The sequence below is a fragment of the Lepidochelys olivacea genome (genome assembly GCF_965140295.1).
Source record: "Lepidochelys olivacea isolate rLepOli2 genome assembly, chromosome: 2".
Lineage (NCBI taxonomy): Eukaryota > Metazoa > Chordata > Testudines > Cheloniidae > Lepidochelys > Lepidochelys olivacea.
In genome coordinates, this window is record NC_140412.1 from 80,464,564 (window position 1) to 80,478,393 (window position 13,830).

Below are 13,830 nucleotides of genomic sequence, written 5' to 3' on the forward strand. Positions count from 1 at the left end.
TCCCATTGGAAAAGGTTGGAAAAAAGAGGGTGGGGGAAGAGGGAAGTGTGTGGGGGGGAGTAGTAGGGGAATGAGAGAATGTGTGGGTTTTTCCAAATTTCTCACCTTTTATATTACTTTTTTGTCACCTTTTTCAGTGGGGGGGGGGAGTGGGAGTGAAAATGAAAATGTTGTTTCCCTACCACCACTTTTCCCTTCTTTCCAGTTGAAAAGTAGGAGGAAAAAGTCTTACTTTCTCTCACTTTTAACTTTTTTAAAACTTGTATCACGATTTCCAGTGGGGAGGGAGGGGGGGTGGGGAGTGCGGGAGGAGGAAACTAAAAACCATGAGAAAAGGTGGACATTTTCCCATGATTTTGAAATTAAAAAAGATGGGGGGGGAATCTATATTTAAAGTTGTTTTAAGTGATTTTGTTTGGTTGACACTTTTAATAGAAAATAAGTTAGTCTGCTCTAGATATTGCAGTCCTCCGTCTACAAGTGTGGTGGCCAGTTCAGAATACCTGTGTTAAAACTAAAGCATGACGAAATAAGATTGTACGATTGGCTGGCTTGTTAGAGGTACAGTGGAGTGAGGTAATGTTCTTTGTCCTTGGACTTTGAGATCCTCCATGAACTTTGCATTCATGGTGAGACCGTACAAAAAGCTAACATCACCTTTCCACACTCTTCCCTCTTCTCCTTCCTCCCTCCCCCCCCCAATATAGGCCTTTTATAAATGTATTTGCAGCATGAAGGTGAGCCGTTATTGATCTATTCCAACTGGTGCCTTGAGCAATGACTGCTCGTTCCTTTATAAAAAGCATTTTTTTCCTCTTGAATATGCCTATGTAGTTCTGCCATGTTGTTTATGTGATTATCTAGCAATGAACCCCTCTGTACTTGCTGAAATAGTGGCATGCTGGAAGAAAAATACTGTACAAGAGTGAGCTGTGATGAATCTGCTGAGCAGTCACGGGCTGGCAGAAAAAGAAAACGTTCTTTGGCAGTTGGAGTGACAGTTGGTCAAGAGTGATTCGTTGAGGCAGCGTGGTATTTGAAGGTAGTTATGTTTGAGAGCCAGTGGGTAAGGAGCTAGAAAAGCTGTTCCTAAGCTGACTTTATTAAAAACCGACCTAGATGTGGAGCTGTGTAAAAGTGGAACAGCAACATGAAGGGGCCACAAAGAATATGTTGGGTAGTCCTTAGCCCTGGCCAGGGGACCTGCAAGATACCCAATTACCTCTAGGGCTGAAATGAACTAAGAGGGAAACTAAGTTAATGGCGACCTTTTCTCCAGCCCTAGTCAAGTCATGTGTCAGAATGGGACCCATCAGATAACAGAGCCTAGTCGTCATAGCAACTGAGGTGCCTCTGAGTTGTGGTACGCTTGGTGCTCTACTAAGTACTAAAAAGGGCTAGTCTGCCACAGCACTTCAGCACCCCCATCAGGTGAAGATGATTAAAAAAACCTTAAAGAACAAGCTTGCTCACGAGATGTGCACCGCTTCCTTGTTTTAGCCAAAATATGGTATGAGAATTCTCTTCTTGTATTATTTCAGATGTGACCAAAGCTAGGAAGTGCATGTGAAATTTGATGTGCTGCCAATGGAATATTAATTACTAATTATCTCAAAGGAATGTGAGGTTTTCCCTAGTATATTCAGTGGTGTAGTGAGGAGCCTTCTCCCTTGACTTAATCAGAACAATTCAGTAGGAGTCAAGTAGCTATTTTAAAAAAACAAACCCTAACTCTCTCGGATCTGACAAGCTCATTTGGGAAGGAGAGATGAACAAACTCAAGCTAGCTCCTATTTAAGATGCACGAGTTTTGCCTATCTCAATCCTGGTCTTTTGAGGGAGTCTTTTATGGCTGCTTTGCTTTCAAAACTAATTCTACCTCTGTGCTATGTGTATTACTAAGGTTCCATAAACATTCAGATACTGTTGGATTCAGAGAGGTTTTTGGTTTTTATTTTTATTTGAACTTTTTGAAGATATCAATAACAAATAGGCCTTGCTGAGAAGAAGTAAGTTTTTTGAGGTTTTAATTAAAACTACAGAAGCCAAAAAAAGAGAACTGAGGATGTGTAATGCTATATCTAGAGATGGGCAGAAGCATACCATCATTATTACAAAAAATATTGCAAAATTGAGTTTTTGTTAAAGGTAACCAGATGGATAGTACTAGGTACAAGTACTGAGACACAGAAATAGGTAAATCACTGCAAGTGTTCTCATGCTGTTCTGCCTAGGTGCCTTCAAAAGAGCTTTGCACCCACTAACTCTTAGATCCCATTGGAAAAAAATTAGGAACTACTGGGCGATAAGCCTTTGTGGAAAAACTGGCCACTTCATTTAGGTGCCAAAATGAGAATATTAGATACAGAGGTCTCAGCATCCACTAACTGGGGCTAGGCACGCTTGAAAATCTGGTCCTGAACATTTTGAGGCCAAAAGCAGTTCATTCTCAGTCTTTGACCCCCCCCCCCCCTCTTTTGAGACTGTCAACAAAGTTGCCAAGATGTCTGTTTGTGATGTGGGGACCTATCCATTAGGAAATAGGCCCAAACTAACAACTTATTTCACACTGGTCTCGTATCATTTGGCCACCGCATTACCAACCCCAAGCATTCAAAAATCATGAGACTAGCTTAAAAATCATGAGGGTTATTTTAATGTGAGTTCTTTTTCTTTGCCTTTAGGGTGCACTCACTTCACATTTTCGAGCTTGTCTCTGCAACCATGAAAGCTAGAAGCTTCAATTTAAACAAAAGTAAAGTTAAAATTTTCATGCAATCTCTTGATACCAGCATATGGAGCTTTAAGAGAAACAAAAAAACGTGTGAGACTTAAGGGTTGGCAGTGCTGTCATGGATATTACTGCATGGGCCGCATTCGTACCAGCAAACGAAGGTTTTATCTGTCGTTTTATGAATTTGCCAAACCATCTGTTCCCTGGGAAACTTTACTTAAATTTGGAAAACCAGACTGATATAAAATCTCAGGTTGTTGAGACAGAGGTGGTTAAATTGTTTACAGCTGCCTAGGAATTAATACACTTCCTTTCCTATATAGTGTAATGCATCGTATTTCTCAGCCAGGTGCAGGACACCACATGAGGTTCTTGTAGAGCATTCAGTTGGCACAAGAAACAACATTTTTAAGTCTTCACATATAACTGAGTTACCAGGGCTCAATAATCATTTTCTGGAAGATTAGTCCTGCCCTACAGCAGGTTTTTATGATCATTAAAGCTAGAATGAAAGCAATGGGCCTGGATTTCACACTTTTGTATCCTGCTACACTGGGGCTTTGATTTGTGACTTGTTTTTCTCTGCAGTGGGTGCTTTGACACCATTCTGAAAGAAAGAAACTGACAGTACACAAATAAATAAGCTAAATTGTAGGAACAGCTCCACAAGGGGGTAACTGCCACATTAACTTGGAGAAAAATATTTGAAATAACTTGATAACCATTTTCCAAGGCTGCTCATGGAGAGATTGTGCACTTGTACATTTTAATCGTGACCTTGTGGGTTATTTGTTTGCTTGTTTTAACAAAGCTCAGAAGTCCTAAGAACCAAGGACTCCTCTATCAAATAATTCTATAACAATTTCAGCCCTGGAATGCGCAAAACGATGGCTTTGAGACAGTCTGGCTAGACAGCATAATTTGAGTCCCCCTTTTTTTTTAAATTTATTTTATCAGCAATTTAAATGTTGTGAAAGGAACCTGAATAGTGATCTTCAATGAAAAAAACCCACCCCCACTGATTTTGATGGGCTTTGGATCAGGCCCTTAGCTGCTTGCTTATATGAGTGAAAGATTAACTAAAACAAGGGGCAGCTTAGTGATGAAGAAACGGATGTCTGAACAGGGTTGCATATTAAAAAAAAAAAAAATCCTCAGATTTCCTATCCTTTTTCTAACATACCATATGCCCAACAAAATACGCTTGCAACTCTCACCAAGTCTTCCTTTTCTTCTGCTTTTAGCAGAAGTGCGCGCTCGCTCTCTCCTTTCTTTACTTAAAAATGTAGAACTGTTTCAGGTGGTTTGTGGGGTTTTTGTTGTTGTTGTTTGGTTTTTTTTTAACTGTCTTGAGCCTTTAACCTAAATAATATAGAATATATTTCAGCTGCAGCCTACATGCCTTAAGCTCTGTCTTGCATCCTGGCCTCTGCCTTTTAAACCTCAAGCACTGAAATTCTGAACAGATCTCACCACAGACTTTGCATGAATAGTTATATACACCAACATCATGTCCTAGTCCCTCTCAAGTGCCAGCCAAACCAAATTGCTGTGGCACATAAACAATTCTGTTCATTTTCATTCCCATTAATATACTGCCAAACACAGTAATAGTCTAAAACTTTTAGTGATATGAATAAAATATTATATCGTGGACAGCAAGAAGGAAATGCAGTTTATTCTCACTCAATCAGGGGATATGCTTTTTCCCCTTCAAAGGCTGATAAATAAAATATCCTAGCGTAATCCTTGATGCATACTCTACTTATATAGTTTGTGTGTATAAATCTTATAGCATAACTAGAGATTTATATATGTGACATTGCAGTGAGAAGGCAATATTAATTATGTCATTGCATTATTACAATGCCAGAAAACTTCTTGAGTTGGCCAAGAGCAGATGTCGGTGCAGGAATTATATAAACCTACTTTGCCAAAACACTACCAAATGAAGCTAAGAGAGAAAAAAAGAAACTAATTAATTGTATTTGAATGTCAGTCATGACAATCCAGAGACTGCATTTTCTTTGCTAAAACCATCTGAGGGAAGCTACAGCAATTCTTAATGACAATACGTTTTGTGTGTCATGTGAGCTGATCCAATTTTAAAGTGGTTAAAATGTGTCCCCAGAAATGTGGGGAAGGGTTTTCAATCAAGTTAAAGAACTTTAAGTACACAAAAGCCATACTGGGTCAGATCAAAAGTCCATTTAGCCCAACTGTCCTGTCTTCCGACAGTAGCCAGTGCTGGGTGCCCCAGAGGGAATGAACAGAACAGGTAATCATCAAGTGATCCATTCCCAGCTTCTGGCAAACAGAAGCTAGGTACACCATCCCTGCCCATCCTGGCTAATAGCTATTGATGGACCTATCCTCCAGGAACTTATCTAGTTCTTTTTTTTTTTTAAGCCTGTTATAGTCTTGGTCTTCACAACATCCTCTGGCAAAGTCTTCCACAGGTTGACTGTGCTGTGTGTGTGTGTGGGGGGAGAGAATACTTCCTTTTGTTTTAAACCTGCTGCCTATTAATTTCATTTGGTGACCCCTAGTTCTTGTGTTTACTCCTTCTCATAACACTTCCTTATTTACTTTCTCCACACCAGTCATGATTTTATAGACCTCTATCATGTCCCCCCTTAGTTATCTCTTTCCCAAGTTGAAAAGTCCCAGTCTTATTAATCACTCCTCATATGAAAGCTGTTCCATACCCCTAATAATTTTTGTTGCCCTTTTTTCTGTACCTTTTCTAATTCCAATTTGATTGGAAAAACCCACCTTTTTTACCCAGATAGACAGACACTTAGTGGTAGGGTTGCCAGGTGTCCAGTTTTTGATGGAATGCCCAGTCGAAAAGGGACCCTGGCAGCTCCAGTCAGCAGTGCTGCAGGGCTAAGGCAGGCTAGTCCCTACCTTTCCTGGCACCTTGCTGTGCCCCGGAAGTGGCCAGCAGGTCCAGCTCCTGGGGGGGCGCACAGGGCTCTGCACACTGCCTGAGCACCGGCTCCGCACTCCCATTGGCTGTGCTGGGGGGGGAGGGGTTCCTGTGGGTGAGAGCAGTGGGCGGAGCCTCCTACCCACCCTCCCCTGCCTAGGAGCTGGACCTGCTGCTGGCTGCTTCCAGGGCCCAGCACGGTGCCAGGAGAGGCAGGAAACCTGCGTTAGCCTCGTTGGGCTGCTAACCAGGAGCCGCCTGAGGTACGCCCAGACCCCAACCCTGAGCCCTAACTACCAGCCCTGAGCCCCCTCCTGCACCCCAAACACCTCATCCCTGGCCCCACCCCAGAGTCTGTATCCCCTCCTGCACCCCAACCCCCTGCCTCAACCCATAGCTCCCTCCTGCACTCTGAATCCCTCAGCCCCAGCCTGGAACACCTGCCCGCACCCTCATCCCAGAGCCCATATGCCCTCCCACATTCCAAATCCCTCTGCCCCAGCCTGGAGCCCTCTCCTGCACCCTAAACCCCTCAGTTCTGGCCCCACCCTGGAGCCCACACACCAACCCCGTGCCCCAGCCCAGTGAAAGTGAGTGAGGGTGGGGGAGAGCGAGCCACTGAGGGAGGGGGAATGTAGTCAGTGGGGCGGGGCCTCACGGAAGGGGTGGGGAATGGGTATGTGCTTGGGGGGGGGGAAAGGGTGGGGCTAGGGTGTTCGGTTTTGTGACTAGAAAGTTGGCAACCCTACTTAGTGGTGCACTCCTCACAACATAGACACCACAAAAGGAACTCCTAAAGTACACTACAAAACAAAGACTAGCTAAACAAACCGTTTTCATGTAGTAGAAACCAGCTGTTTTAAATTGCCGTCAGCATCACAGAACCAAAGAAAAATATAAGTTGAAACATTAATGGTTTAAGTAAAAATTAAATAATGCATTCCATAGTAACTTCAAACAACTTCTGAAAAAGCTGCTAAAACTTCCATAAATGGGAATGCACGAATAAAACGTGACTTCAAAGGGCTCGAGAGACCTGAGTATAGCTCTTCTGTATTTTTGGGAGAAAAAATGCATCCCCTTCTTTTGCAGCTGAAAATAGGAGTCTCAAAAGGTCTTAATTTTCATCGTGCTAGCAAGGTGTGTGAGACATATGATGCTAAAGTTCTTTCCCTGAAGAGTTTACAGTCGAAATAGACAACATTGCAAAAAAACAGTTGTTAGAGTTCCATGCCTTTAGTATTGATTGGCACATCACTTTTGGTATGACCTTGTAGGCTCAGGGAAAATGCATTGTGTTAAAAAAAATATTTTATTTTTATTTTCTCTTCTCTCTCAATGTTAAATGTGTACACCAGTGGTTTTCAAACTGTCCGTCACGACCCAGTACTGGGTCACGGAATGTAAGGCACTGGGTTACGGCGGCTCTAGTCAGCACCACTGACCAGGCTGTTAAAAGTCCCGTCAGCAGTGCTGCACAGCTAAGGCAGGCTAGTCCTACCTGTTCCAACACCATGCTGTGCCCCAGAAGCAGCCAACAGCAGGTCCGCCTCCTGGGTGGGGGGGCGCGCACAGGACTCTGCGTGCTGCCCCCGCCCTGAGCACTGGTGCTGCTCTCCCATGGGCTGGTTACTAGCCAATGGGGGAGCTGGGTGGGGGGTGGTGCCTGTGGGTGAGAGCTGCTTACATGCCTCCACCTAGGAGCCAGACTTGCTGCTGGCCACTTCTGGGACACAGTGCCTCTGCACCCCAGCTGTTTGACTGACCAGGACCTGCCGAAGGTAAGCGTGCACCACAACCCCCTACCCCAGCCCTGAGCCCCCCCCTCAAAACCGTAGCCCCTTCCTGCGCCGCCAGAGCCCCCTCCCACACCCTAGACCCCTCATCCCCAAGTCCACTGGGTCACAGGCATCAACAATTTTCTTCAACTGGGTCTCCAGGAAAAAGTTTGAAAACCACTGTACACATATCACATTGTGCCTGTTCCCCTGGCTCCCTCCAGTGCACTATCTGGCTTAATGACATCCAGACAGTCTGTCAATGAGCCAAGCCTCATGAACAGCTATATGCACATAGTTGTGTTCCATACCATCCATTTCCTCACCCTCCTACCCCATTCAGATGACTAGTGACAGGACCTATTACTACCTTCCAAAGAAGAGGCTCCATTGTGAGCCAGCTTGCATTCCACCTTAGTTCCATAGCCTGCCAGGAATATGGGTTGGTGGCTGCTCCATGGAGCTGTGACCACATATGTGGTTTTTGGTATGGTTCATGGAGTCCTCAACACTTGGCCTTTTTGCAGTCAGAGGGAGACTCTGGAGTATACATACCCACAATGGGCCAGTTTGCAGGCCCTTTTCTGCCTCTTCCACAATCTTTTATTAAAGTTTTGCTGCATATCCCCCCACCTCTTTTTATTTATGTACATCCTATCTGTGGTCCCACAAAGTCCAGAGACGTCATCACTCTGCTTCTGGCATTGTCCAAGATGGCCTCCCATTAATCCAGGAAGAGGAAGCTAGACAACGGGGTGGATTATCTGTGACACAGGGGCCTATTTCCTGTCACCTGTTTGTTCATATATTTGAGCAGAATTTCTCTGGGTGGCATCCACTGACTCCTAGGACTTGTTCTCTGAGTGGTAGGCGTTGTCCAGGGTTCTTTGTTCAGGGTTGTCTGAATTCCTTGTTTTTACTCTGTAACCTCGCTCCCATCCCTGTTTTTGCATTATTTGTCCCCCATATGTAGTTGATCCTTTTTGTTTTGCAACCTCTTCCTTTCCTTCAGAGATGATCATTTGTTTTTTCTGGGAGGAACCCACTTCTTCTCAAGGATTAAATAGGATCATTTTAGCACTGCCCAAAACAGCCATTTCTCAGTGCAGGATGAGGGACCTACTCCCTTACACTTGTTGGATCACACATTTGGGCAGAATTCCTCTGGATGGTGTTCAATGGCACTTTCTTTTTTTTTTTTTTGGTAATAGTGCGTGTCTTCTCAATGACCCCTTCCAAATCCCTCATTCTGAACCTTGATCTCCTCGTCCCCATTCTGGTTTCGTTCTTCATTTCCACAAGCCACTTAGGTGACCCTTGTGTTCTGTTTCTCCTTAGTTTCTGCTAAGGGGGAAAATGTTAGTGTTTTCATAAACAGAATCTCCTTTTGGGCTCTGCCCACTACAGAAGCTCAAATAGGTTTAACATGTCCATTACAGCAGGTGGCCTTTTAAGGATGGATTTCTGGGTATTTTTAGTTCTTGGGGAAATCCCCATGAAGCACCTGACTAGAAGGGACACATGACCAGGAAGAATAATGGGAACTGGTGATTAACTACAAGGACTATATGAGAAGTAGACTGAGTTCAGGTTGAAGGAGATTAGGAACTGGAAAAGATCTGGTGTGGGACTTTTCTCCAGGCAGCTATCCTTTTGCAGGCTGCTGTGAAGAACTGTGGAACTGGTGAGCTGCCTGTGCAGAGGGATCAGAACAGGAGCAAGACTAGCAGGAAGCAGTGATAAAAGTCCTCAAAGGGCTGGGGAGCTGGATACAAGGGTAAAGAGTTGAATACCTTTAGTGTAAAACCATTAATAAACCAGAACCCAGAGGGGAGATCTTAGTTTGGAATACTAGTTCTGTGGCATATGAATACTTAGAGGGATTGGAAAAAAAGGGAAACTGAGGCCAGTGGTGAACCTTAATGTGGCAGGTACTTTGATATTGTTATGTGGTGTTTAACATCCTGTTAGTTAAAATGTGTTTAATGCTGCTTGAAATATGCCTTATTTTATCAGTGTGCATAGGGCTTATGTTAGAATAGGCCCCAATCCTACAATGTTCACAGTACTCATTGCAGAACTGGGGCTTTGAGCTCCAAGGAAGGTGGAGTAGATGTGTTGATTGGGGTTTAAGTAATACCATGACAGTTAGAATTAGATGACTTCGGCAAAGGGGGTTAGGCAATGTAGAATTATTCTCTACAGTCCAGTTTCTGCTGCTTTTAACCAATCTAGTTTTAAATGTCTTGAGCAATAGGGCTCCCAGTTCTTTTGGGATACACCTGTGCAGGCTAAGTCTCCCCTCCAGGAAGACTTCTGACCTGATATTCAAGATGAACTGTTAATTTCTCCCCAATTACAATCCCTTGTAAACTATTTTCGTTCTCTAAATTCCCTCCTGTTTGTTGAGAGGTCTAGAATATGTAGTGAAGCATGTAGTGAAGTTTGTATTAAGGTTGCCCAGGGTGTCCTTTCTCCTCTCCAGCCTCACTCAAAGTTTTTTACTTCCTTTTTACTTACTCATTATGTACTTGACTCCACATGCAACTCCAGGTCTGTCAACATTATATATTTCCTGTAATCAGAAATCAATGATTGAAAGAACATCCAGACAAAGAAGCTGTCAAGCTGATGGCTTTTCTTTTTTTACACCTTAAAAATAAGGGTGGTTTTTTTGGGGGGGAGGCGGGGAGGTTCCCCTTTTGTCCTCAGGGGTACGGAATTCTTTTAGATACATGCGTTCATGTTTTCTGTGATCCTCCTATAGGATAAAAGTAACCATTTTTAAAAATGGAAGTCAATTGTTAATTAGCTAATTGTTTTTAGCACATATGGGAATTAAATTTAAAAATAAACTCTAGGACATTGGTAGATCACTAGCCCTTGAGATTGATTTTTTTTTCCCAAGGTGAACAATTTCTCATTGTGTCTTTCAGATCTTATCCACAGCGTAGTCTCTCAGCTTTGTAAATGTCTGTTCTGACTTAAAGTCCTCTTCAGTGTACAGTCTCCTAGATTCTGGCTCAGGACTGGGCTGCAAATAGCAGATGATAGAAAGTTATTTGTATCAGGAGATTATTTGGATAGTAAAAAATCTCCCTATATGATGACTGCCTTTAATACTCCGCTCTGTTATATTAGTGTAAGCACAGTAACTTCTTTGACTTCTGTATAATTACTCTGGTGTAACACAGTACTCCTTTCAATTATATTTTGGGCATGATAGTTAGGCACTTTTTCTGTAGCATCATGTTGTGCTTATTTCAAATTTGTCTAATCTACTCTAAAATTTGCACATCAATTCTACATACTAATTTGTCTCTTGCAATTAGCATTAATAATTTTAGTGCAGCAGAAAGAGTGTTATTGCTTTTGCAAACTTCATATATGTGTTTCTCCTCCAGGGGCTATACTGAAGCTTAGCCTTGTGTAAAATAACTGGCTGTCTGGTCTGTGACTCACATAGATTACTTAAACTTAAAATTGTTCTAGAAAGCTTAACGAGTAAAAGTCCTTGGTTCTCAGCATTAAAGAATTTCTGACAAATTCGTATGCCTGCTTTAATTGCCATCCATCAATTTTGCAATTAAGATTGATTTCAGGTGCAATAACCAGCCACAGTAGCAGCTTATATTTATTTGAATTGATAAAACTATATATCAAGAAATCACCTGTCTGACAAAAAATAGCCACAAACTGATCAACAGCCACCAAAACTCCCACAGTACTAGAGGTGGAGTGGAGGAGGAACTTAAATTTGTATTGAATCTGAATCTATATCAGGAACAAGCTACCATATTTGAACTTCATAGTATAGTGAGGAATATCAAGCTTTGCCTATAAATATTTATCTGAATGGAGTTAGAAAATTCTTACTGATGAAATATAAACTGAACTGCACCATACATGGGTGTAACTAACCTATTAGTGGAGGTGCAAATTTATTTATTTTGGGAGTGTGGTCTGAAAAGTAGCTTTCCATTGAGCATGAAGAGTTCTGTTCAGAGAATATAATAATGGTAATTTTTTTTTTTGAGGAGGGAGGGGGGCTTCATCCCACAGTAATTCTCAAATATAAATGTATGTTTACATGCAGTGAAATAGAACCAGGGCTAAAAAGGCTGTAAAAATGAATTTGTACTCCAAAAAGTGACCAAAAATGGCAAAACTTTATTAGGCAGATCTGCTTTCTCTGAGTATTCAGTTTCTCTGATGTTTTGTTTTATTTTAATTTTTCTCTCATTACTGCAAAAATATGGTAAGCATAAGAAAAAATTGGATTTTTTTCTTGACTGATCAACAGAACTGTTAACTAAGTTACACAGGTAGTGCTGCAATAGGATCTCCACTTTGTTCAAATTATGCCCACTTGGGCTGCATAGATAAAACAGAGAAGGCAATACATGCACAAGTGTAATTGAAAGCATCATTTGGTCATCTGAATATTTCTGGTGGTGAAGTGCACACAACACCATCTTGGCTTTCAAAGCTGGTAGGTTTAAAAAAAAAAAACAAAACCCTTACATCTGTAAACTTAGAACTTCGGATTTGGAAATTGACATAATACATGTAGAAACCACCTGATCCTACTTTTACAAAGTCCCTTGTCAAAATATGACCACACTTTTTTACTTATAGGTGAACCATATATAGATAGAAGCAGAGGCCTTCTTCGCAAGAGAGAGAAGATTGCCATTATTCTTTCATATCCTCCAATAAGATTAGTAAAGAATGTGCACTCTCCCCTTCAAATTTTGTGTATTAGACTACCTTTGTATTATTCATCCATAGTTTTTATGGATCACTGTACTGCTGAACTGAACTCCATATAAACTGCCCACTACCAAGGCTCCGGCCATTACCTGTTTATAAATGAGGATTATTAGTGGTAAGCCTACAGGCTGACAGACTCTTGCAAATAGACTGAGGTGGGTATTTTAAAAACAAATGCAAATTATTATTGGAGTTAAAATGTGTTATGAGTTCTTGCTGACATTTGTGCCATCTCAGAAAGAGGTGATCTGGTTTAACAAAATTGCTCTACAACCAATCCCTTAATATTATAAAAACAAAATTCATGTGGAGAATGTCAATAACTTTCCATCACCTTTGTAGATCACAATATCCACAGACTCCCCTTTTACCTATGAATCATATCTGGGGTATTCTGGTACCTGTTCTGACTTGTCTGTCTCTTCACATGATTTCTTCCTACCTTTGTTCTAGTTGAAAATACACCAACTACAGAAAAGGGTGGGGGAAGGGTATTTTTGGTTAGTGAGGAGGATAGAGGAGGAGCAAAAGTACCGAGTAAACGTCAATTAATTTATCCAGATTTGTGATATTAAGTAGTGATGGTAGTGTTTAAGGTTTCTGATCACTTCCTTTCCATATGGGGGGGGGGGGTTGTTTGTAAAAAGACGCTGCGTATGTTTTTGTGCTGTTTTGACGAAGTTTTTGAATGCTCACAATGTAGAGAACAAAAGTGAGAGGAAGGGAGAAAGACGATCAGAACAACACTGAGATAAGTTTGTGAAATCTTCAAAATGTCACCGGAAAAAACCGAATGATAGTAATGAGAAACCGAGCACGACTCGGAGCTGCTGAGAGGGTACCAAGTGGTGGATTTTGTCACTAGGATCCAGTGTGAAAATGATCAAGCTGAAAATAAGTTTCAGGCTTTTTGCAAAGCTGGAGCGGAGGAAAACGTTGGTGCCTGTGTTCTGCACGGCTGGCGCGGCGCTTTGCGTGTGTGCGGCTGCCTGGCCTCGCGGTCCGGATAGATCTGGACTGCCTCTTTGCCTGCGGAATGTTGTGTGGGTTTTCCTAGCCCCGGCGGCTTCCTGTGCTACTTGCTGGCTTCTTAACAACAAGGCAGGAACCAAGCGGGCTGCTGGCAAAGCCGGACGCAGCAAGGCTGCGAGCCGGTCTTTAGCAAGCAGAGGGGGGAGAGCAGAGCTCTTTTCGGAAAGGACTTTGCGCGGGACCTGTACCTACAGCCTGCACAGCCAACTCGGCCTCTGTGGGCTTCAGCCGGGGCTCTGCTTCCCGGCCGCTGCAGCGTCAAGGAACCCGAGCCTGGTCCGAAGCGGCGCCGAGGGCAAGGGGGAGCCAGGCTGAAGTGATGACACGAAGTTTCGCTCCCGCCGGCGTCCCAGAGTGAGTTTCACTTTGCTGCTGGGGGCTTGTTAGAGCGGCGAGGCAGGGAGGAGCCGAGCCGAGCCGAGCCGCCCGCGTGCAGTGCCTGCCCCCCTCCCCAGGTGTCTCACCTGCTGCCGCTCTCGCTGCACCGCGGGCCTGGGGGTGGGTGGGGGAAGCGGGCTTTAGCCGCCTGGGAGGCTGCTCCAGCGCCCAGCTCGGGGCGGGACCCCCGGGGGGGGGCGATG

The 13,830-nt window shown here is 43.2% G+C and overlaps 1 protein-coding gene across 2 annotated transcripts in view; it reads left to right on the forward strand.

Moving 5' to 3' along the window:
- KCTD1 (potassium channel tetramerization domain containing 1) overlaps positions 1–13,830 on the forward strand; it is a 148,944-nt gene that overhangs the window by 33,349 nt on the left and 101,765 nt on the right. Inside the window, exon 1 of one of the 2 annotated variants that reach the window (XM_084621913.1) lies at positions 11,656–13,603. The exons of the other annotated variant lie outside the window; for it this stretch is intronic. The gene's annotated coding sequence lies outside the window, so the exon portion shown is untranslated. Of the gene's footprint in view, positions 1–11,655; positions 13,604–13,830 lie in introns of those variants that run through there. 2 annotated transcript variants of the gene reach the window in all.